The sequence below is a fragment of the Bubalus bubalis genome, chromosome 9 (genome assembly GCF_019923935.1).
Source record: "Bubalus bubalis isolate 160015118507 breed Murrah chromosome 9, NDDB_SH_1, whole genome shotgun sequence".
NCBI lineage: Eukaryota > Metazoa > Chordata > Mammalia > Artiodactyla > Bovidae > Bubalus > Bubalus bubalis.
Window position 1 is genome coordinate 47,606,548 of NC_059165.1, and position 23,060 is coordinate 47,629,607.

At 40.5% G+C, this 23,060-nt stretch overlaps 1 long non-coding RNA gene across 3 annotated transcripts in view; it reads right to left on the reverse strand.

The window, feature by feature from the left end:
• Positions 1-420: 420 nt before the first annotated feature.
• Positions 421-23,060, reverse strand: part of LOC123466144 — a 73,363-nt gene continuing 50,723 nt past the window's right edge. The window contains exons 2-5 of one of the 3 annotated variants that reach the window (XR_006641385.1): positions 11,906-12,029; positions 11,645-11,828; positions 2,710-2,872; positions 421-555 (exon numbers count right to left, since the gene is read on the reverse strand). This is a non-coding gene — a long non-coding RNA (uncharacterized LOC123466144). Of the gene's footprint in view, positions 556-2,709; positions 2,873-11,481; positions 11,829-11,878; positions 12,030-23,060 lie in introns of those variants that run through there. The other 2 variants (XR_006641386.1, XR_006641384.1) reach the window with 2 other exon arrangements.

The following is a 23,060-nucleotide window of genomic DNA, read 5'->3' on the forward strand; positions in this document are numbered from 1 at the left end:
AACTATGGTGATTTCTGTGTAACAGCATGGGATTCATGTAGACTCCTAACAAGTGGTCCTTGTCCTAATCTCTCCTCCTTTTCCCACTGATGCTTCTTATGTAACTTATTCTCATTCCTGGCTGGAGATAGAGAAAGCATTTGTAATCACTAAGTCATTCAATTAATTACCTGATGCATAAAATTAAGGTAATTAAAAAGGAAGAATTAGGTCAATCCTTCTCAATTGGCCACACTCTAGTTATTCTATAAGCTATTAGTCTAATTGTGGAAGCTCCCTGGACTCTGAGAAACACCCCAGAGGTACTTCTTGCCTACTCACAGACACTCACAACTTGCCAAAGTGCTTGCAATGGGAGTTCTCTGTTAAGTATACAATACATGGGGGGGCAAGTTCTGAGTAAAGTGCTACTTACCCTAAGACTTTTACTTGATGTTTTGCAACACAATAGGTATTTATTTCAGAAACCAGTTCCTCTTCTCAGCTCTACCACCAACTTGCCATGTACCACAGAGAGGTCACTTTCCCTCTCTGGATTCAATTCTTTGCCTAAAACTTGCAGGGGAGCGATAAATGAGGTTCTGTCCAAAGCTAGGGTTTTAAAAATCTCAGATTCACTTTGATAGGTACCAATATACTTAATGGGGCTTCCCAGGTGGAATTAGTGGTAAAGAACCCGTTTGCCAATGCAGGAGACATAAGAGATGCAGGTTCGATCTCTGGGTCAGGAAGATCCCCTGGAGGAAGGCATGGCAACCCAATCCAGTAATCTTGCCAGGAAAATCCCATGGACAGAAGAGCCTGGAGAGCGACAGTCCATGGGCTCACAAAGAGTCGGACATGACTGAAGCAGCTCAGCATAGCACAGCACACACACAATGGACTTAACAGTGAGCCTGACAGATCTGATACGGTCCTCTGAGACATACTCTCCAGTGATGGGAAGACAGCTACTAAACACATAACAATGAAAGGTGATGAGTGCATACAGGAGATGGCCATAATATTGTCAGGGCCTCACATTCAAAGTGTGGTTCTGGGGCCCACTTTATTTATTGGCCTTACTTATAAGGCAAAACCTAGATTCCTACTCCAGACTTAGTGAATCAGAATCTGCACTGTATCAAGATCCCCCAAGTGACTCATGCAAGCTTTAAAGTTTGAGCAGCACTGGTCTAGTAATCAGGAGGATGTTTACACATTTTTAACAAGTGGGTGGTGGTGGGAATAAAGCTGGAAAAATTGGCTAGGGCCTGCTTAAGCAGCTTGGGCTTTCCATGTTGAAATGTGAAGGCAGAATAAAACATTTAAGTGGGGAAATGGAACCAAAGTTGAGATTTAGGAAGATGCAATTGTCCATATGTAGGAAAGGTTGCATGAATTAGAAAAAGGGAGACAGTTACTAGGTTATTGCAACAATGCAGGTAATGGTATCACAAAGATAAAGTAATGAATAAAACCTGATGTACTTTTATATTTCATATAAATCACAAGGTTATCCTATAATTTTAGAGTTTGTTTTCAGCTTCTGAGACACTGAAGATCAGAAAGGGATTTTAAGTCTCTTTCCAAAGTGCTAAGGGTAAAAATTTAAAATTATAGTAATACGTAAAATAATATGTACATTTCATGCATGTTGCCATGCTAAGTCACTTCAGTCGTGTCTGACTGTTTGCAATCCTATGAACCATAGCCTGCCAGGCTCCTCTGTCCATGGGATTCTCCAGTCAAGAATATTGGAGTGGGTTGTCATGCCCTCCTCCAGGGGATCTTCCCAACTCAAGGATCAAACCTGCATCTCCTGTGTCTCCAGCATTGGCAGGCAGTTCTTTACCATTAGCACCACCTGGGAAGCCCCTATCCATTTCATATATATAAGTAAAATCAATCAGTCTTGTATAGACATTTTATTATCCATGGGTTGCTCTTCATTGCCAAAAATGACCAAGTTTTTAAAAATAAGGAAATAAACCCATGTATTGGGAAACATGAATAAATAAAGTAAAAACGTATAGGTAAGACACTTCCTTTTTCTGGAGCTCTATCATTAGCCAGTTGTGACAGTTAGGTTAGTCTCCTAGGGCTGTTAAACCCTGACATCCTAGAATTCAACCATTCGATGGTATCCATTCACTTGATAAAATTTACTGAGAACCTATCAAATAGGCCTTGGTATTAGTGCCAATGTCAGGGGCAGGCATGGGGAAGGGAAGACAGTCCCACATCAACAAGCAATTCTCGGCACCCCAACTAGGTGCCCTACAATTCCACTCCACTGTGACACTCTCTGCCTAGACACAGGTTTCGCTGGTGGCACAGGGTAAAAGAATCCGCCTGCAATGCAGGAGATTCAGGTTTGATCCCTAGGTTAGGAAGATCCCCTGAAGAAGGAAATGGCAACCCATTCCAGTATTCTTACCTGGGAAATTCCACAGACAGAGGAGCCTGGAGGGCTACAGTCCATGGGGTCGCAAAAGAGTTGGACCAACTTGGAGACTAAACAACAAAATAACTACCCAGACAGCAACAGATTCCATCAGTTAAGGGTCAACCCTACCACCATCACACTTAAAATATCATCCACAAGCCTAAGTTGTTACCTGTACTTCTGACCAATTGGTTATAAATCACAGATTCCCAAGACCCCTTCCTCTGATTTAACTGACTTCCTACAGCAGCTCACAGAACTCAGAGAAATAGTTTACTTACTAGATTGCAGGATTGTTATAAAAGGATATAACTCAGGAACAACCAGACAGAAGAGAGGTGTAGGGAAGGGCAGGTAAAGTGTAGGGGAAGGGCAGACAGCTTCAAAGGCTTCTCCAGGCGTGTCATTAGCCATCTTCCCAGCACCTCCAAAAATGCACACAACCTAAAAAGTTAAAGTTATATTTTGTTCAGTGGTAATTTTTAGGACTTTCAGCCCAGAACACAGCATCTCAAATAACCCTGGGAGAACTGCTCCAATGAGGTGAGGGGAGGAGCCAGGTTATATAGAAGTTTTACAACAAAGGGCAAGTAGCCTGAATATCAAGAAATGATTGCAAATTAAAGGAAACCAGTTATCCCAAGTTAAGGAATTTAGCACTTTTCTGTATATGGGAATTTGCAAGAGTCTGGTCTCACTGAAATCATTCCTTTCATATGCACCTCACTATCTAGGGCCAGTATCCTGTGTATTAACAAGAGGTAGTAAGAATACACAAAGAACTATACAAAAAGATCTTAATAACCCATACAACCATGATGGTGTGATCACTCATCTAGAGCCAGACATCCTGGAATGCAAAGCCAAGTGAGCCCTAGGAAGCATCACTATGAACAAAGCTAGTGGAGGTGATGGAATTCCAGTTGAGCTATTTCAAATCCTAAAAGATGATGCTGTGAAAGTGCTGCACTCAATGTGCCAGCAAATTTGGAAATCTCAGCAGTGGCCACAGGACTGGAAAAGGTCAGTTTTCATGCCAATCCCAAAGAAAGGCAATGCCAAAGAATGCTCAAACTACTGCACAATTGCACTCATCTCACACGCTAGTAAAGTAATGCTCAAAATTCTCCAAGCCAGGCTTCAACAATACTTGAACTGTGAACTTCCAGATGTTCAAGCTGGTTTTAGAAAAGGCAGAGGAACCAGAGATCAAATTGCCAACATCCATTGGATTATAATAAAAGCAATATAATTCCAAAAGAACATCTATTTCTGCTTCACTGACTACTCTAAAGGATCACAACAAATTGTGGAAAATTCTGAAAGAGATGGGAAGACCAGAACAACTTACCTACCTCCTGGGAAATCAATACGCAGGTCAAGAAGCAACAGTTAGAACTGCACATGAAATAACAGACTGGTTCCAAATAGGAAAAGGAGTACATCGAGGCTGTATATTGTCACCTTGCTTATTTAACTCATATGCAGGGTACATCATGTGAAATGCCAGATTGGATGAGGCACAAGCTGGAATCAAGATTGTAGGGAGAAATATCAATAATCACCATTATGGCAGAAAGGGAAGAGGAACTAAAGAGCCTCTTGATGAAAGTGAAAGAAGCGAGTGAAAAAGCTGGCTTAAAACTCAACATTCAAAAAACTAAGATCATGGCATCCAGTCTCATCACTTCATGGGGAAGTAGATGGGGAAACAATGGAAACAGCAACAGACTTTATTTTCTTAGGCTTAAAAATCACTGCAGATAATACCTGCAGCTATGAAATTAAGTTACTTGGTCCTTGAAAGAAAAGTTATGACAAACCTAGACAGCATATTAAAAAGTAGAGACATTACTTTGCTTCCAAAGGTCCATATAGTCAAAGCTATGGTCTTTCCGGTAGTCATGTATGAATGTGAGAGTTGAACCATAATGAAAGCTGAGCACCAAAGAATTGGTGCTTTTGAACTGTAGTGTTGAAGAAGACTCTTATGAGTCCCTTGGACTGCAAGGAGATCCAACCAGTCCATCCTAAAGGAAATCAATCCTGAGTATTCACTGGAAGGACTGATGCTGAAACTGAAGCTCCAATACTTTGGCCACCTGATGCGAAGAACTGACTCATTGGAAAAGATCCTGATACTGGGAAAGATTGAAGGCAGGAGGAGAAAGGGGACAACAAAGGATGGGATGGTTGGATGGCATCACCGACTCAACAGACACATATTTGAGTAGGCCCCAGGAGTTGGTGATGGACAGGGAAGCCTGCCTTGCTGCAGTCCATGGGGTCACAAAGAGTCAAACATGACTAATGGTCTGAACTAAACTGGACTGATCCTGTGTTCTCACATCCTGAACCTCCTTAGGGCTTTGTGTAGGGAGCAGCTGCAGCCTCATGGCTGCCAGATCTCCAGGTATTCTGCTCCTTCCTGAGTGCCCTGGAGGGCTGGAATCACTGATGACTGTAACACCCTTGTCTATTGATATGGCAGGAAAGACTCCATTTCTCATCACCAACACAAAAGCTTTCCAAACCCTGTCTTTGATGGCTCATTTCAGACGCATGAATGATCAGCCGTTAAAGTCTCTAGCTCCACCCAACCCTCTAATCACAAAGTTTGTTCTTCTGGCAACCAGTGCCTCATCCTTAGGTTAGCAAAGGGTTTTCAACAAGTCACCTCATTAACATAACAAAATATTCCTTCATTTTGTTGCAGTGAAAAGGAAAAAAGAGGAATGAGTTTTTCTCTTTCCCTCTCCTAAGAACAAAGAAGACAGAACAGTGAGCAGACCTGAACATTCCTTTTTTTTTTTTTAACTGTTAACTACTCCTAACTCTGTATGTCTATAACTAAATTTGCTTTTCTGCCCCCTAACCCTGCAGGAGCTACAATTCACATTTTTTTCCTTTGACTCTACGATAGACATATCCTGTATCTGGCGTTAACCATTACAAACACATGCCCCCTCTAGTTACATAGCAGAAAGAAGTCCACAGAGCGATCCAACTGCCAGACTCAATTTCTAGGTCAATGATGACAGTCTACGACTGTCTTTGAAACAACAAGAGGGAAGAAATGAAGATCTTATCATCATTGTTCCTCATCACCAACTTCTGACTGTAAGCCCCGTCTTATACAAGCCCCTAGACTCCTCATGGATTCGGAGGGCACAGTTGTTAAGGCATGAGCCTACTGTGTTCCCCTCTCTGCCAGCTGAGAATTAAAGCCAGCTTTTTATTTCCTCCAAACTCTGTCTCTGTATTTTTCATTCAGCTTTGGTGGGCAGAGAAGGCCAAGATTTTGGCTAGCGACAGGCACTGTTAACCTGGTTATATAACTAAAGCTACAAGTCCACCGAGAGAACCAACCATTGGTACTGTTTGCCCAAGTTGCCCCAACTTGAATAAAAAGACCTAAATCAACAGAGCTGAGGTATTAAGAGAGGCACATGTTTCTGTAAAACAACACTTATTCTAGAGCTCTTGAGGATGACTTCAATGACCCTTCAGAAGTGCTTGAATAAACTGATAGTTTCAGGAAAGCAGAATTTAACTGAGGGACTAATAATATTATTTAATTGCTCAGTCATGTCGGACTCTTTTGTGACCCCATGGACTATAGTCTGCTAGGCAAATCTGTCCATGGGATTCTCCAGACAAGAATACTGGAATAGGTTGCCATTTCTTTCTCTAGGGGATCTTCCTGACTCAGGGATCAAAGCCACGTCTGCTACTTGCCACTGGAGGGTCTGTTGCTGAAACTGAAGCTACAATATTTTGGCCACCTGATGCAAAGAGCCAACTCATTGGAAAAGACCCTGATGTGGGCAAAGATTGAAGGCAAAAGGAAAAGAGGAGCAGAAGATGAGATGTTTAGATAGCATCACTGACTCAATGGATATGAATTTACACATTCTTTGGGAGATAGTGAAGGACAGGGAAGCCTGGAGTGCTTGTAGTCCATGGAGTTCCAGAGTCAGACACGACTTTGAAACTGAACAACAACATTAATAAGCTGTACAATTTTACATCAAAATATGGATAAAATTATTATACACAATATACTATCACATTTACTCACTCATTATTTGAGAATAAGTTGAATAAAAAGCCATTCATCTACCATGAATCAATGAAATCTTTCACAATATCTATATTGTGATTCTCTGAGCTTTTATACTAACTGTAAAATTATCTGAAAGTGGAGATACATGTCATGTATAAAAATGATCAAAATATATTTATAGCCTCAGAATAAATAGATTTCTACCCCAGGCCTCTATCCTAATAAAATCATCACCCTAGCCAAAACAACTCCTCCTCTGTGACCTTCATTGCTTCGTTTTGTTAAAAGAAAGGAATTCTCTCTGGGGTTATATAACACAGGTCTTCCCTGGTGGCTCAATGTAAAGAATCTGCCTGCAGTGTGAGAGACCTGGGTTTGATCCCTGGGTTGGGAAAATACCCTGGAGGAGGTCATGGCAACCCATTCCAGTATTCTTTTCTGGAGAATCCCCATGGACAGAGGAGCCTGGTTGGTTACAGTCCATGGGGTCAAAAGAGCTGGACATGACTGAGTGACTAAGCACAACACAGGTTAAGGAAAAAAGAATATTGACGTCAACTACCACACAATTACACTCATCTCACACGCTAGTAAAGTAATGCTCAAAATTCTCCAAGCCAGGCTTCAGCAGAACGTGAACCGTGAACTTCCAGATGTTCCAGCTGGTTTTAGAAAAGGCAAAGGAACCAGAGATCAAATTGCCAACATTTGCTGGATCATCAAAAAAGCAAGAGAGTTCCAGAAAAACATATATTTCTGCTTTATTGACTATGCCAAAGCCTTTGACTGTGTGAATCACAATAAACTGTGGAAAATTCTGAAAAAGATGGGAATACCAGACCACCTGATCTGCCTCTTGAGAAACCTGTATGCAGGTCAGGAAGCAACAGTTAGAATTGGGAAAAGGAGTACGTCAAGGCTGTATATTGTCACCCTGCTTATTTAACTTATATGCAGAGTACATCATGAGAAACGCTGGGCTGGAAGAAGCACAAGCTGAAATCAAGATTGACAGGAGAAATATCGATAACCTCAGATATGCAGATGACACCACCCTTATTACAGAAAGTGAAGAAGAACTAAAATGCCTCTGAATGAAAGTGAAAGAGGAGAGTGAAAAAGTTGGCTTGAAAATCAACAATCAGAAAACTAAGATCATGGCATCTGGTCCCATCACTTCATGGGAAATAGATGGGGAACAGTGGAAACAGTGTTAGACTTTATTTTGGGGGGCTCCAAAATCACTGCAGATGGTGACTGCAGCCATGAAATTAAAAGACGCTTACTCCTTTGAAGGAAAGTTATGAGCAACCTAGATAGTATATTGAAAAGCAGAGATATTACTTTGCCAACAAAGGTCCATCTAGTCAAGGCTATGGTTTTTCCAGTAGTCATATATGGATGTGAGAGCTGGACTGTGAAGAAAGCTGAGCACCAAAGAATTGATGATTTTGAACTGTCGTGTTGGAGAAGACTCTTGAGAGTCCCTCATTGGAAGGACTTATGTTAAAGCTGAAACTCCAATACTTTGGCCACCTGATGCGAAGAGCTGACTCATTTGAAAAGACCCTGATGCTTGGAAAGATTGAGGGCAGGAGGAGAAGGGGATGACAGAGGATGAGATGGCTGGATGGCATCACCGACTCGATGGACATGGGTTTGGGTGAACTCCAGGAGTTGGTGATGGACAGGGAGGCCTGGTGTGCTACGGTTCATGGGGTCACAAAGAGTTGGACATGACTGAGCGACTGAACTAAACTGAACTGAAGTCAAGTCTGAGAAATGCTGCAAAGTATGTATTCTCCCTTAATATTCATAATTGACATTAGTATACTAATGGTTCTAAGTTGCTTGCTGTTTAGTCACTAAGTTGTACCTAACTCTTTGCGACCCCATGGACTGTAGCCCACCAGGCTCAGCCGTCAATGGAATTTTCCAGGCAAGAATACTGGAGAGGGTTGCCATTTCTTTCTCCACTGGTTCTTAGAAGTACTTTAATTAAAAATATGTATTATGCAAGTTTTTTTGTAGATGTCAACAAACTAATTCTAAAGTTTGTATGGAAAGTCAGTAGACCTAGAATAGCCAATGAATACTGAAGAACATTTTCAAGATACACTACCCAATTTCAAGGCTTATTACCAACTACAGTATACCAATGGTGTGCTTTTAATGAAAGAACAGAAACACAGGTCAGTGGAATAAAATGGTGCCCAGAAATAAACCAGGACAAATATTGTCAAATGGTTTTGGACAAAGGCAATTAAATGGATAAAGGGTAGTATTTTCAACAAACAATGATTGGAAACCTATATGCAAACAATGAAACTACACACAGACCTTACACTTTAAACTCAAAATGAGTCATAAAAAGGTAAAACTAAAATTTCTAGAAGAAAAATATAGAGGACTTTGAAGTTGTTAAAGAAACTGCCTGCAATGCAGGAGATCCTGGTTTGATTCCTGGGTCAGGAAGATCCCCTGGAGAAGGGATAGGCTACCCACTCCAGTATTCTTGGGCTTCCCTGGTGATTCAGGCCATAAAATATCCACCTGCAATGAGGGAGACCTGGGTTTGATCCCTGCGTTGGAAAGATGCCCTGGAGAAGGGAACAGCTACCCACTCCAGTATTCTGACCTGGAGAATTCCATGGACAGAGGAGCCTGGCAGGCTACAGTCCATGGGGTCGTAAAGAGTCAGACACGACTGAATGACTTTCACTTTTACTTTTAAAATATAACACCATGATTATGATTATAAAAGAGAAAAATAAGTAGGTTGGGCTTTATTAAAATTATAAACTTCAATCCTGTAAAAGCCACTGTTAAGACAAACCACAAACTAAGAGAATAATAATTGTAAAACCTATCTAGAAAAGGACTTGATTTGAAATATACACATACAAAATTTTAATCAAGGATAATAAACAACCTACTTTAAAATGTGCAAAAGATAGTATAAGACATTTCATCAGAGAAGATACAAGATGGCAAGAAAAACTATTTAACATCAATTGTTATTTTAAAAATGCAAATGAAAATGAGATACTACTGTGTACCTATTCAAATGGCTAACATAAAAATTAAAAAAACAAATAATACCAATTGCTAGCAAGGATGTGGAGCAACAGAAACTCTCATGCACTGCTAGTGAGAATGCAAAATGGTACAGCTACTTCGGAAGACAGTACAGAGCTTCTTATAATATGAAACACAGTCTTACCACACAATCAACCACACAGCTAGGTACACACAACTGATTAGGAAACTCATGTCCATACAAAACTTGCCCACAAATGTTTACAAAATCTATGCTAATAACGTTCAAAAACTGGAAGCAAACAAAATATCCTTCACTAGCTGAAGGGGTAAACCAACTGTGGTATGTTCAAACAATGGAATACTACTCAGAAACTAGAAAAGAATAAGCTATCAAACCATGTAAAGACAAGGATGAATCTTAAATGCATTTTGCTAAGTGGAAGAAGCCAATCTGAGAAAATTACATACTGTATGACTTCATGTATACCATGTGTATAAAAGAATGAACATAACAGGCCTGAGACTGCTATCCTTAGAAAGGTCTGTTTGTAAGCTGCTCCTTGCCTGGTATTTCAAGAAGTAGATTTCAGGAAGATTCCCACCCTTGCAAGTATTTATAAGAGAAGATCCTTGTGATGAAAATGCTTGTACAAACAATGTGGTGGATGCTAAACATCTTTTCTTCTAGGAGCCTGGAATTTGGTATATGCTAGACAGACTGCCTGTAGGACCAGCCTCTGATGAAAATCCTTGACACCGAGTCTCTAATGAGTTTCCCCAGTAGACAACACTTATCATGCTGTAACTCAGCACTGGAAGAATTAAGCACATCCATGTGATTCCACTGGGAGAGAACTCTTAGAAACTTGCGCCTGGTTGCATCTTGACTTGGCCCTATGTGCCTTTTCCCTGTGCTGGTTCTTGCTTTGCATTCTTTCACTGTAGTAAATCTTAGCTGTGAGTATTACATGCTGACTCCTGTAAGTTCTCCTAGCAAATCATCAAACCTGGGGATGTCTTGAAGACCCCATATATATTACTTTCTGGAAGGACAAATTCGTAGAATCAGTAAACTGATAACTTGTTTCCAGGAGTTGACAAGGGGCATTAAAGGACAGTGGATTTTTCAGGGCAGTGAAACTATTCTGTGTGGTACTGTAATGGTGGATATATGATATTATACATTTGTCAAAACCTATAAAACTTTATAACACAAAGAATGAACCTAACACACAAACTTTAAAACAAAATAATGATTTAGAAAATCAGAGAGTCTCAGGATGAAATACAGATGATGGAGGAATTTAACTGTAGTACAAATGTATGAAGCACCCTTACTTGTAGGAATGGAATAAACCTAACTTTGAAAATTGTGGAGCCTGTAAGATTAAAGGCAAGCGAACCACACATAAGCACTGTACTCTAGTGATAAAACCTTTCCCCCCATGAGGGTACGGAGCAACTCTAAAACAATTAAGCATGCATCCTGGATTGGGACAATTAAGATTGATTAACAGATGGTGGGAGGCAGGTTTTTCATTGCTGAAACCAGAAATTACACATAAGCAAGGGGAGTAGGTTATAATGATCCATGTGGAAATAAGACAAACCCTTATTTAGCTTAATATAGATACAGATAGTTAAAAAGAGAAATATATATATATATATATATACACACACACACACACACACACACACACACAAGTTAATATATTGTATTGCTCTGTCATCTGAGACTGCCTAGAAGCTGTGACACCCAAGCTACAAAAAGCACATCAAGCACCCAGGTCTTGGTTCCAATGTCACACACACACACACTCAAACACAGAGAGAGAGAGAGAGAACCAACTAAGCCCTCTTTGTAAAACTGGCTGAGTCTACTGATTCTAGAACTGGGACAGAAAATGTGTAAGATGTGCCTGAAACATCCCATAGTGCCAGAGAGTAAGGAAGTGCTAATTTATTCATAAATAAATATCCACAATGATGAAGGTATGTCAGAAGAACACAGGAAACAACTTAAAAAGCTCCCAATGGCCAAAGATGAAATAATCTGAGCAACAAAATAAAATCACATTGAATTACAGTAATAATAGTTATTATAATACCTGGATTTATGATATAACCCTTCTAAATGGCCACATGCAAGCTACTGCTTCCCAGGAGTAAAAGAATAAAGGTCTGGTTTTGGTTGGTTCACAGTATCCTTGAAGATTCCTCTACAACTCCTGCTCTGCTCTTCCAGGCTCAGGTTTGCCCTCTAGGACACAGCTGAAGCATGACTGGATTCCACTGTTAAAACAGAATCTGGTTTGAAAGAGCAATTTCTGTTAGGTCCTTACCTGGCAGATGAGCTGCAACTGACTGACCTTCCATTTGGATCCAGCTTTATGTTGCCTTCTGCTTGGTGCAATGTGAGTTCAAGCCACGGTTCTCCTTACAAAGTGATGAGCTTGGAAGCCTCATTTAACCCAAGCATCAGCATCTTCACCTCTGAAAAAGAGATTATTCAGTTACCAAGTTCTTCTAATGAAAATGTCATCACAGTCAAATGAGAAAGTGAATACTGGCAATAAACACCATGAACCACAGACCATTACGGACCTGTGAGAGTGAACTTACCTACCCTTGTACACATCACTTACAAGCCTTTGCTAACAATGTCATCCTTATAAGGTTCACAACCAACTCTCATTCGGGAAACTCATTCATCATGCATGGCTTATCTCAAACACTACTAACTTTTTCAAACCTTCCCCAATTTCCAAGTCAATATTTCCATAGTTCTCAGTCCAGTAAATTGCCTACATATAAACCTTCAAGTTGTGAACTTTCAAAGATGGGAACATACATTTGGTTCCAGCAAGGAACCAGAACCTCTGCCATCAACATCAGGCATGGTGAAACTGCAGCTTACCCTCAGTCTCCTACTGCTGACGGTCCTTTGGCTCTGCCGTCCCCACTCCCTCTCTCCCCTCCAGTCCGTGACTTTCTTGCCTGTTCGCCCTATGCCAGTCCCTGTAGGCCCGCTGTTGCACTGTTCTACTACTGTATTTTTCAAGGCACTGTACTACAAGATTAAAATGTTTTCTTGTTTGTTTTTATGTATTATTTGAGTGAAAAATATTATATATCTATTACAGTACAGTACTATATAGCTGAATGTGTTAGTAGGATACCTAAGCTAATTTTGTAAGACTTACAAACAAATTGGACTTACCAATGCACTTTCAGAACAGAATTTGTTTATACGTAGGGGACTTACTGTACTATTTTATACTGCTAATCATCCCTTCCCTTGTATTTCATTTTCTGTCCTGAGTGGTCATCTCATTCAAGATGTATCTGAATGGCATTCTTAGTTTCTCTTCCGTCACTTACTGCACACATTCAGCAATAATTAATCCTGTTTTTCTGATCTCCTTGGTATTTCATGCCCCTCTTCCCATCGCCCCTACTATTGCCTACATCTCTGTTGCCTGTCACTTGGATAACTGAAATAGCAATCTTTTTTTTTTCCTTAGGAGTAAAACTTTAATTGAGAATGAAATAATGTGTGCATAGGAATAAGAATCTTTAAAAAAAACTACCAGAAATAATGAGTTTACAAGGTTGTAGGATACAAAGTCAACATACAAAGTTATGTTGTATTTTTATATCCTAGCAACAAACAGTTGAGAATTTTTTTTAATGTTTAAAATAACATGCAATAGCCATCTTAACACATCTGTCAAGCTCTGGTCTTAGCTCCACTCAACTCTTCATTGTGCTACCAGAAAAATGTTTTTCTTTTAAATCAAATACAGTCATGTCACTGTTTATATCTTTCAGTAGCTCTCCACTGCCCTTGGGGTGAAACTCAAATGTGCTATACCTCTTGTATAACACAGCCGTGCTATCTTTTGATGGTCTAGCCTCATTTCTCTCCACTCTAATCTAGTCATACAGAATTCTCTAAAATGTTCTAAATGCATTAAATTTTTTCATGGTTCATCCTTTCTACTGCCTAAATTCTCCCACCCACATGCTGCCACAGCTGACCCACACCTGTCATCTGAATATCCTCATCCTCTTCTTTAAGATTTTATCCAGGCATCATCTTCTCCATAAAAATTGCTTTGACCTCCTTCAATGTCCAACTATGTTTTATAGTGCTCTGGACATAATGCATAAAAGGAAACCAGAATATATCATTCCAAAATTTGACCCCTTAACATAATATGGTCATAAGCTGGAGGCAATAAACAAGCAGTAAACACAGAAAAAAAAAAATCTTTCTTTTCTGTCTATGGACAGAATATAAATACTTCTCTTTCTAGAGACAGACTTTTATCAGCCCAGAGGAATCTACAAACTAACCTTGTTAAACTAACACTCATCATGACCTAGTCTTAGTTGGACTACCCCTAGGTCAAACCCCTTTGTTTTATCAATTCTTCACAAATTTATTCTTTCTTTGTCTGAAAGTTATAGCTTCATGCTCTGATCACTTTTTAGAATCTTCAGTCTCTTGTGAAGACTCTCATATACATGTTAAAATTCAGTTTGTATACTTTTCTCCTGTCAATCTGTCTTTAATAACTTAATTTTCAGACATAGCCAGGTTCCCTAAGAGGGTAATGGAAAGCTTTTTCCCCAATTACAATGCAAAAACTAAGTGAATTTCCTATATACTTACTATTATTTTATCTGTCTCCCCATTGCTTCCCTAGTAGCTCAGCTGATAAAGAATCCACCTGCAATGTGGGAGGTGTGGGTTTAATCCCTGGGTTGGGAAGATCCCCTGGAGAAGAGAATGGCTACCCACTCCAGTATTCTGGCCTGGAGAATTCCATGGACTGTATAGTCCGTGGAGTCGCAAAGAGTCGGACATGACTAAGCAACTTTCACTTTCACTTTCCCCATTGGACTGTGAGTTCCTTATCAGATAAAGAAATACATGAATGAGATCTGTATCATATTCCACTCCTTACCATAAACCAGGGTGGGTTTTATTAGGAGAGACTGCTCTGAAACTAGTACTTTCCTTCTGAAGTACCTGGGCCCATGGCCTAGTTTCTGGGCAATTAGCCTAGTTTATTACAGATTATGGGGCTTCCCAGGTGGCTCAAGTGGTAAAGAATCCTCCTGCCAATTCGGGAGATGCAAGAGACTCGGATTCAATCCCTGGGTCAGGAAGTTCCCCTGGAGGAGGAAATGGCAACCCACTCCAGTACTCTTGCCTGGGAAATCCCATGGACAGAGGAGCCTGGTGGGCTATAGTCCATGGAGCCGCAAAGAGTCAGACATGACTGAGCAACTGAGTACACACATTATAGACTATAAACTAGTCTTCCCCTGGTTGTTGGAGACCTGGAACAGATTAATTTAAGATACCAACATTTTACTCAAGGACTTTATAGTCTAAATCCAGTTGGAGGGATGATAAAATAATTTAATTCAGTGAAACAATTAGCTACAGTCACTAATTAGGTGTTTTCAAATCAAACTGTTATTTCTGCCAAATATAAAACTGTCCAATTTCACAGAATCAAATTCTTGACCAGTTGGTCCAATGCCTCCACATTGTTCTCAATAAGCCAAATAACATCCTCTCATGCATGGACTGAGTAGATGGAAAACTACCCAGTGTGTGATGATGGGCAAGGAAAGGCCTAGGAGGGAGGTCCCTCCAAAACTCCACCCAGGAAAATCTCTTCCCTTTAGAGAATTTTTGATACCAACTTTGCTAACTCGTTCCTTTCACTACAGCAAATCAAATTCCTGCAATTGATCCAGAACACAGGTGCCGTGTAGTGGTTTGGTATGATGTCAAGTCTACTTGTTTCTGACAAAAATGAAGTTATTTTTCAGAGTGAAGTTATTTCTAAGAATGAAGCTGTTTTGATATAAAGGTGAAACTGTGTGTCAGGATGTCATCATCCAAATCTGTGGCTGCCAGTAACCACTTAGGAGCTCAGCTGGACACTTATTGACAAGAACATGAAGAAGCAACTGTGGTGGGGATGTTTAGACTATAAATCCTCAGAGTTGATAAGAACTGTAGAATAGTGTTCCATCTGGGCAAGGTGACCCTTTGCTGATCTCTAATGACCCTGAGGCATTAGCTCCTTCCATGGTAAAGGTGATTCTTTTACTAGCAGTCATGAAAGCTGTGCCAAGGCCCCTAGGAGATCATCTAGCCTGTCAATAGTGATGCCACTGTTCCCTAGCAACGAGCTCAAACAACAGGTGAGTTTTGCTTTTGTGCTGACAGCTGGATACCAGTTCTCAGTTGACTAAACCACCTCCCCTGAGAACCAACTGGTTGGTTTTGCACATCTCAACTGAATTCTGACTTTATTGCTTTCATCTCCCCTTGCCCGGAACTGGAGTGTAATTAATCTATCATTGGCTCAAAATGTTATTTCTTGATGGCTTAAGAGCCATTATCCTGCCTGTTACTTGCTTGTGAAATTATTATAATTCCCACAGTGAACCTGTATTAAATAAAATTGGCAAGGACAATCTTCGTCTGTGAGCATCAACTGCCTCAAACAAAGCAAGGGGTCAGAAAACTTTTTCTTAAAGGGCTTGGTAATAAATAACTTGTTTTGTGGGCCAGAAACAAAACTGAGGCTATTAAACAAGTACTAATATAGCCATCTAAAATGTAATAGCATTTAAAAATGTATAAAATCCATCCACAGTTTGCAAGTTGTATGGCTGGATTTGGCCTGTGGGCTCTAGTTTGCCAACCCATGTGCTAGAGTGTTGTCTGTTCTCCCCATGATAGCTCTTGGGGTATCTGAAGATAGCACTCATGCTAGCACACCCCCAAACACTGCCCAAACCCAATCCCCAGACATTGCGATGGCTTCTTTATCCCTTCCTTGTCAAGGTCTCCAGACCTCTCGCCCATAGTATGAGTTATAATGAGTTACCTATCCTGGCACTCTGGCCCTTGTTTGTGTCACGTAAATTTTTGCCAGGAGCACTTATTCAGAATCCATATTTCTATTTAGCACATCCTTCTGTTTTCCCCTCTTAGCTCTGCCTCACATAGTAAGGTCGTACTCATCATTTAAATCTCAGTGTAAAATTCCTCAAAGCAGTCTCCTCTTATCACCATATTCCCAAATCATATATTCCTTCCCCACCTTCCTTATGTTGCGTGTTCAGTCATGTCCAACTCTTTACAAAGTTATGGACTATAACCTGCCAGTCTCCTCTGTCCATGGGATTCTCCAGGCAAGCATACTGGAGTGGGTTGCCCTTTCCTCCTCCAGGGGATCATCCCAACCCAGGGATCAACTCACATCTCCTCTGTCTCCTGAGTTGGGAGGCTATTCTTTACTATTGCACCACCTGGGAAAGCCTATATTTCAGTGCCTTTGTTTTCTTCATAGCATGTATCCTGATTTGTAATTATTTTCTTAATTTGCCTTTTTGTTTGGAGGATTTTTTTGTTTGTTTCCTCTCCCAACAAGATGAAGTGTAAATGTAAGACACCTAGGTTAAATTCTAGTTCTACTCTTCATGGAGTAGATGATATCAGATTTAATCTGTCCTATAAAACTGAACAACAAAACGGATACAAAATTGTTTTCATGTGTTGGACAGTTACTAATGCAGGGTAATCAGAAGAGAATCACATGGGAGAAAAGCTTCCCACTCACACCAGCTTTCTTCTTGAGGGCATTTTCCAAACGGTGACACAGAGAAATAGTTTTGCTGGGTTGAGGAAAAAGATCAGAGTTCATTGCTGCTGAGATGACTGGGATTGGAGGTGCAGAGAAAGCAGAGGGCAGCAGAGAAGGAACCTCAAAGACCTACATAAAAATTCCCCTCTGTGTCTGGGGAAGTGACTATGAGCAATAATGATGAGGACAAACTGTTTTTTGTAGACATAAAATGCATTGAAGTTTATCCACGTCTTGATATTTATCCAAAATAACTAAAAGCAGGATCTGGAAGAGATATGTGTATACCCATATTCAATGCAGCGTGATGCATAAAAGCCAAGAGGTGGAAGCAAGGCAAATGTTGTCAATAGATGACTAAATAACGAAAACATGGTCTATACACACAATGAAATGTTATTTGGCCTTAAAAGGGAAAGAAATTCTGATATACGCTGCTCCATGGATGAACCTTGAGAACATTAAGCTAAGTGAAATAAGCTAGTACAGAAAAATAAATACTGTATGATTCCACTTAGATCTAATATAGTCAAACTTAATAGAGATCCAAGGATTGCAGCTACCAGGGGCTGAGGGAGTTGGTCTATCAGGACAGTTTAGGTTTTTCAAGATAAAAATATTCTAGAGATTCAGTAAACATAGCTAACACCACTGAATTATACATTTAACTATTTAGATAGCAAATGTTTTATTTTCTGTGGCATCTACCACAATTAAAAACAAGCAGATAAAAATTTTAAAAAATCATTGCATTTACAAATTGTATACACACATCTCACCTCACTAACCCTTATAACAATCAATGCAGAGGAGGTGAAATGAGGAAAGAAAGGTTCATAAAAGTTTTAACGGGCAATGGAAGACATATTTGAAGTCAATAGAAAGGCTAGAGGGCCTCCAACGTGGTACTAGTGGTAAAGAATCCGTCTGCCAATGAAGGAAACACAAGAGACATAAGTTTGATCCCTGGGTTGGGAAGATCCCCTGGAGGAGGGAATGGCAATCCACTCCAGTATTCTTGCCTGATAATCAACACAGAGGAGCCTGGTGGGCTACAGACCATGGGGTTGCAAAAAGTTGGACATTACTAAGTGACTCAAAAGGGCTAGAACTTTTTAGAAGGTGATGAGATTAAAATAACTTATTTATAAATAGATTATATATATATATATAACTATAATGATTTTGACTAACATTTATTGCCCATCCCCTCTACGCAGATACCATGCTAAGCCCTTTCCATCAAAGACTTCTTTTCAACAGCACATCTGCTCTAAGAGTATTATTAACAACCATGTTCCACTCTCACGGCCAGAGCCTCTGCCTCTGATGTTTCTTCATGGTAACCCGAATTCATATTTTATTTGTGCTTCCTTGGAACTGAGACTGTCAGTAACCGGAATCATTAACACCATTTCTTTAGTTTATTTGTCTGGATGGGAGAAGTAAATCTGTTTCCTAGCAACTCTGTCCCCTGCTCCCTCAATTTCCCCTCCTCATTATCTTCCCCATGATCAACTACAAATTAGCCAAATTATGGGCAGGTTTTAGACTTCCCAGTAACAGAAGGGGCATTTGCAAACATTTGTTCTCTTGGCATAAAGTGGCTCTGAGGACTCATGCTTGCTGAGGACAAGGCAGGAGAGAGGAAATGGCCATTCTTCTTAATGTGCCTGTGAATTTCGGAGCCAGGCCTCTCAGCATAGTCACTTAAATGCAATCTTTTGGCCATTTCATGTAAAAACTAATGTTAACCCCAAGAGGAGTCATCATTTTGGTTAAAAGGGGATCCCTATGACAGTAATTGCCAATATGGTAATTTTACTCTGAGCTCTAATGTGAAATCTCGAAATGACTCCCCACCCCCAATGCTACACTTAATATCCTGAGATCAGACAACTATTCCAACTGACCTGCCACATACTCTTGTGGAAACATGAAAAAATGGCCCCTACTCAAAATGTAGAATGCCATTAGGGACTCAAGTAGCCCAGATCCTCTTCAAGCTCAGGCCTTTCCAATCATTAATAATCTATATGGGGACAATTTTTCCCAAAAGCAGTCCTTTCTGGAGTTATTTCCTAAGATGTTCCAACTAACATAATTTCAGAACTGCTTCAGGAACCACAGTTTATCCTGGGTAATATGGACTGTTAGTTTACTTTCGTTTGTTTATTCAGTCCATATTTTTAAGCACCTACCATGTACCAGAAACTGTTCTAAATGCTGGGGATGTGGTAGAAAACAAGCCAAAATCCCTGTGCTAGGTTTTATAAATGGGTCTCTTCTTTAAGACCCATAAGAGTAAGAGTATACTTCCCTGCCTACATGAAGTAAGGGCTTGATGTGGCCAATGAAATATGAGCTATACTGATGTGGGTCAGTTTGGGGTGAAAGCTTTAAAAACCAAGATATTCTTCCCATGTTCTCCTTTCCCTCTGCCTCAGCAACTAGCCTAGGTCCTGAAGTCAGAAAACTTCATAGGAGAACCCCCAGTATAGATATACAACATCAGCAACAAACGTTTGTCACTGTATGTAACTGAAAAACATTGCATTAAAATATAATTTTTGTGATTGATAGAGCCCATTTGCTAGGGACACATGTATTCAGCATTCAATCTCTTAAGACATCTACCTGAGTTCTCCTAGCCTGACCATATGGCATGAAAGCTACCAGTCACCCAAGACAAACCCTGTTTCTCTGATATAAAAGAATGTTGGCCTGTATTTCTTTAACTCTACAGGCAGCAAAAAGATACAAAGAAAGGAATCCTAGACTAGAAGTATGCAAATCTAGGCTTCTGCTGCTGTAGGCTACCTCAGAATCTACTGTGTGCAGGCGACTGAGGGTCTCATAAGTCTGAGGTCTCTGAACTTGACTCAACATTAGATTCACCATTTGATCTTGTCAAAACAATTCTCTCAGCAGATCACTAGATCTGGGCAGGTGCCCTGAGATTAATCTCCCCAGGTGATTCTGATGCATCATGTAGCTTTTACTGTCATTGCTCTGAGTGATAAGCCTGCTCATAACACATGTAATGGTGGCCTACCCACATGAGATAACCTCTATGTTGCTTCCTGATTGGCATACCTACTCGCATTCCATTCTAAGCCTAAGCTTACTGAACTGGAACCTTGATCACACACATGCCAGTATCTTTCTTCTGGTAACTGAGACCTGTCACCCAAACTACCAGCCACTGGTTTGAGTCCTGCTTAATGCAGATGACAGAGGACAGACACATGACACTTCTGTGATTAAAGAAAGTGTGACACCACTGTTTAAAAAAGAAGCCCTGCTGGAACTCTATTCAATGTTATATGGTAGCCTGGATGGGAGTAGATCTTGGGGGAGAAAGGATATACGTACATCTATGGCTAAATCACTTTTCTGTCCACCTGAAACAATCACAACATTGTTAATCGGCTATACCCTGATACAAAATAAAAAGACTTTTGTTTGTTTAAAAGAAGAAGCTCTACTGAGATTCACTGTGGGGTGTAATGTTAGGAGACCAGTAAAAGGCCACATTCTCTTCTCAGAGAATTCCCTCCCAACCTCTGTTGTTCAGTTCAGTCACTCAGTCATGTCCGACTGTTTGAGACCGCATGGACTGCAGCATGCCAGGCTTCCCTGTCCATCACCAATTCCTGGAGCTTATTCCAACTCATGTCCATCGAGTTGTGATGCCATCCAACCATCTCATCCTCTGTCGTCCCCTTCTCCTCCCACCTTCAATCTTTCCTAGCATCAGGGTCTTTACCAATGATTCAGTTCTTCACATCAGGTGGCCAAAGTATTGGGGCTTCAGCTTCAGCATCAGTCCTTCCAGGGAATATTCAGGACTGATTTCCTTTAGGATTGACTGGTTGGATCTCCTTGCAGTCCAAGGGATTCTCAAGAGTCTTCTCCAACACCACAGTTCAAAAGCTTCAATTCTTCAGTGCTCAGCTTCCTTTATAGTCCAACTCTCACATCCATACATGACTACCAGAAAAATCATAGCTTTGACTGGACAGACATTTGTTGGCAAAGTAATGTCTCTGCTTTTTAATATGCCATCTAGGTTGGTCATAGCTTTTCTCCCAAGGAGTAAGCGTCTTTTAATTTCATGGCTGCAGTCACCATCTGCAATGATTTTGGAGCCCCCCAAAATAAGGGCACCCCACTCCAGTACTCTTGCCTGGAAAATCCCATGGATGGAGGAGCCTGGTAGGCTGCAGTCCATGGGTCGCAAAGAGTCGGACACGACTGAGTGACTTCACTTTCACTTTTCACTGTCATGCATCGGAAAAGGAAATGGCAACCCACTCCAGTGTTCTTGCCTGGAGAATCCCAGGGACAGCGCAGCCTGGTGGGCTGCCATCTATGGGGTTGCACAGAGTCAGACATGACTGAGGTGACTTAGCAGCAAAATAAAGTCTGACACTGTTTCCACTGTTTCTCCATCTATTTGCCATGAAGTGATGGGACCGGATGCCATGATCTTAGTTTTCTGAATGTTGAGCTTTAAGCCTACTTTTTCACTCTCCTCTTTCACTTTCATAAAAAAGGCTCTTTAGTTCTTCACTTACTGTAATAAGGGTGGTGTCATCTGCATATCTGAGGTTATTGATATTTCTCCCCGCAATCTTGATTCCAGCTTGTGCTTCATCCAGTCCAGTATTTCGCATGATGTGCTCTGCATATAAGTTAAATAAGCAGGGTGACAATGTACAGCCTTGACGTACTCCTTTTCCTATTTGGAACCAGTCTGTTGTTCCATGTCCAGCTGTAACTGTTGCTGCTTTACCTGCATACAGATTTCTCAGGAGGCAGGTGAGGTGGTCTGGTATTCCCATCTCTTTCAGAAATTTCCACAGTTTGTTGTGATCCACACAGTCAAAGGCTTTGGTGTAGTCAATAAAGCAGAACTAGATGTTTTTCTGGAACTCTCTTGCTTTTACAATGATCAGATGTTGGCAATTGAGCCAGACATCCTGGAATGTGAAGTCAAGTGGGCCTTAGGAAGCATCACTACAAAGCTAGTGGAGGTGATGGAATTCCAATTGAGCTATTTCGAACCCTAAAAGATGATGCTGTTAATGTGTTGCACTCAATATGCCAGCAAATTTGGAAAACTCATCACTGGCCACAGGACTGGAAAGAGTCAGTTTTCATCCCAATCCTAAAGAAAGGCAATGCCAAAGAATGTTAAAACTACCTCACAATTGCACACATCTCACACTAACAAAGTAATGCTGAAAATTCTCCAAGCCAGTCTTCAACAGTACATGAACTGTGAACTTCCAGATGTTCAAGCTGGATTTAGAAAAGGCAGAGGAACCAGAAATCAAATTGTCAACATCCACTGGATCATGGAAAAAAACCTCTGTTGAGGAGTAAATAAAAGTAGCTGTGTTTTGCCATGTGATCCACTACAAGTCATAGACAATTGTACAACCTAACACACACAAAAAAGGCAACACAAGGAAAGCCAAGCCACTAAATGGCTAGCAAATCATGAGTGTTCTTCCTTGAGAATTTGAGTAAAAAAAAGAACAACATAACTCTATAATCAGACACAAGTATATGTTTAAACTAAAAGGTCATGTGGAGACATGGAGTAATAATAGGGTAGTCATTTTCAGCAACATTCTTACTGACAAGTTGTCTTAGAAAGCTGTATTATAGAGAGAAACCAATCCACATTTTTAAATGCAACCAGAGAGAGAAAAATAAACAGAAGAAGAAACTCAATCATTAGGACCTTTTCAGCTAAGCATATACCTTTCTGAAGCAAAGTACAGTTGACTCTTGAACAACCTGGGGTTGGAGGCACACAGTTGAAAATCTA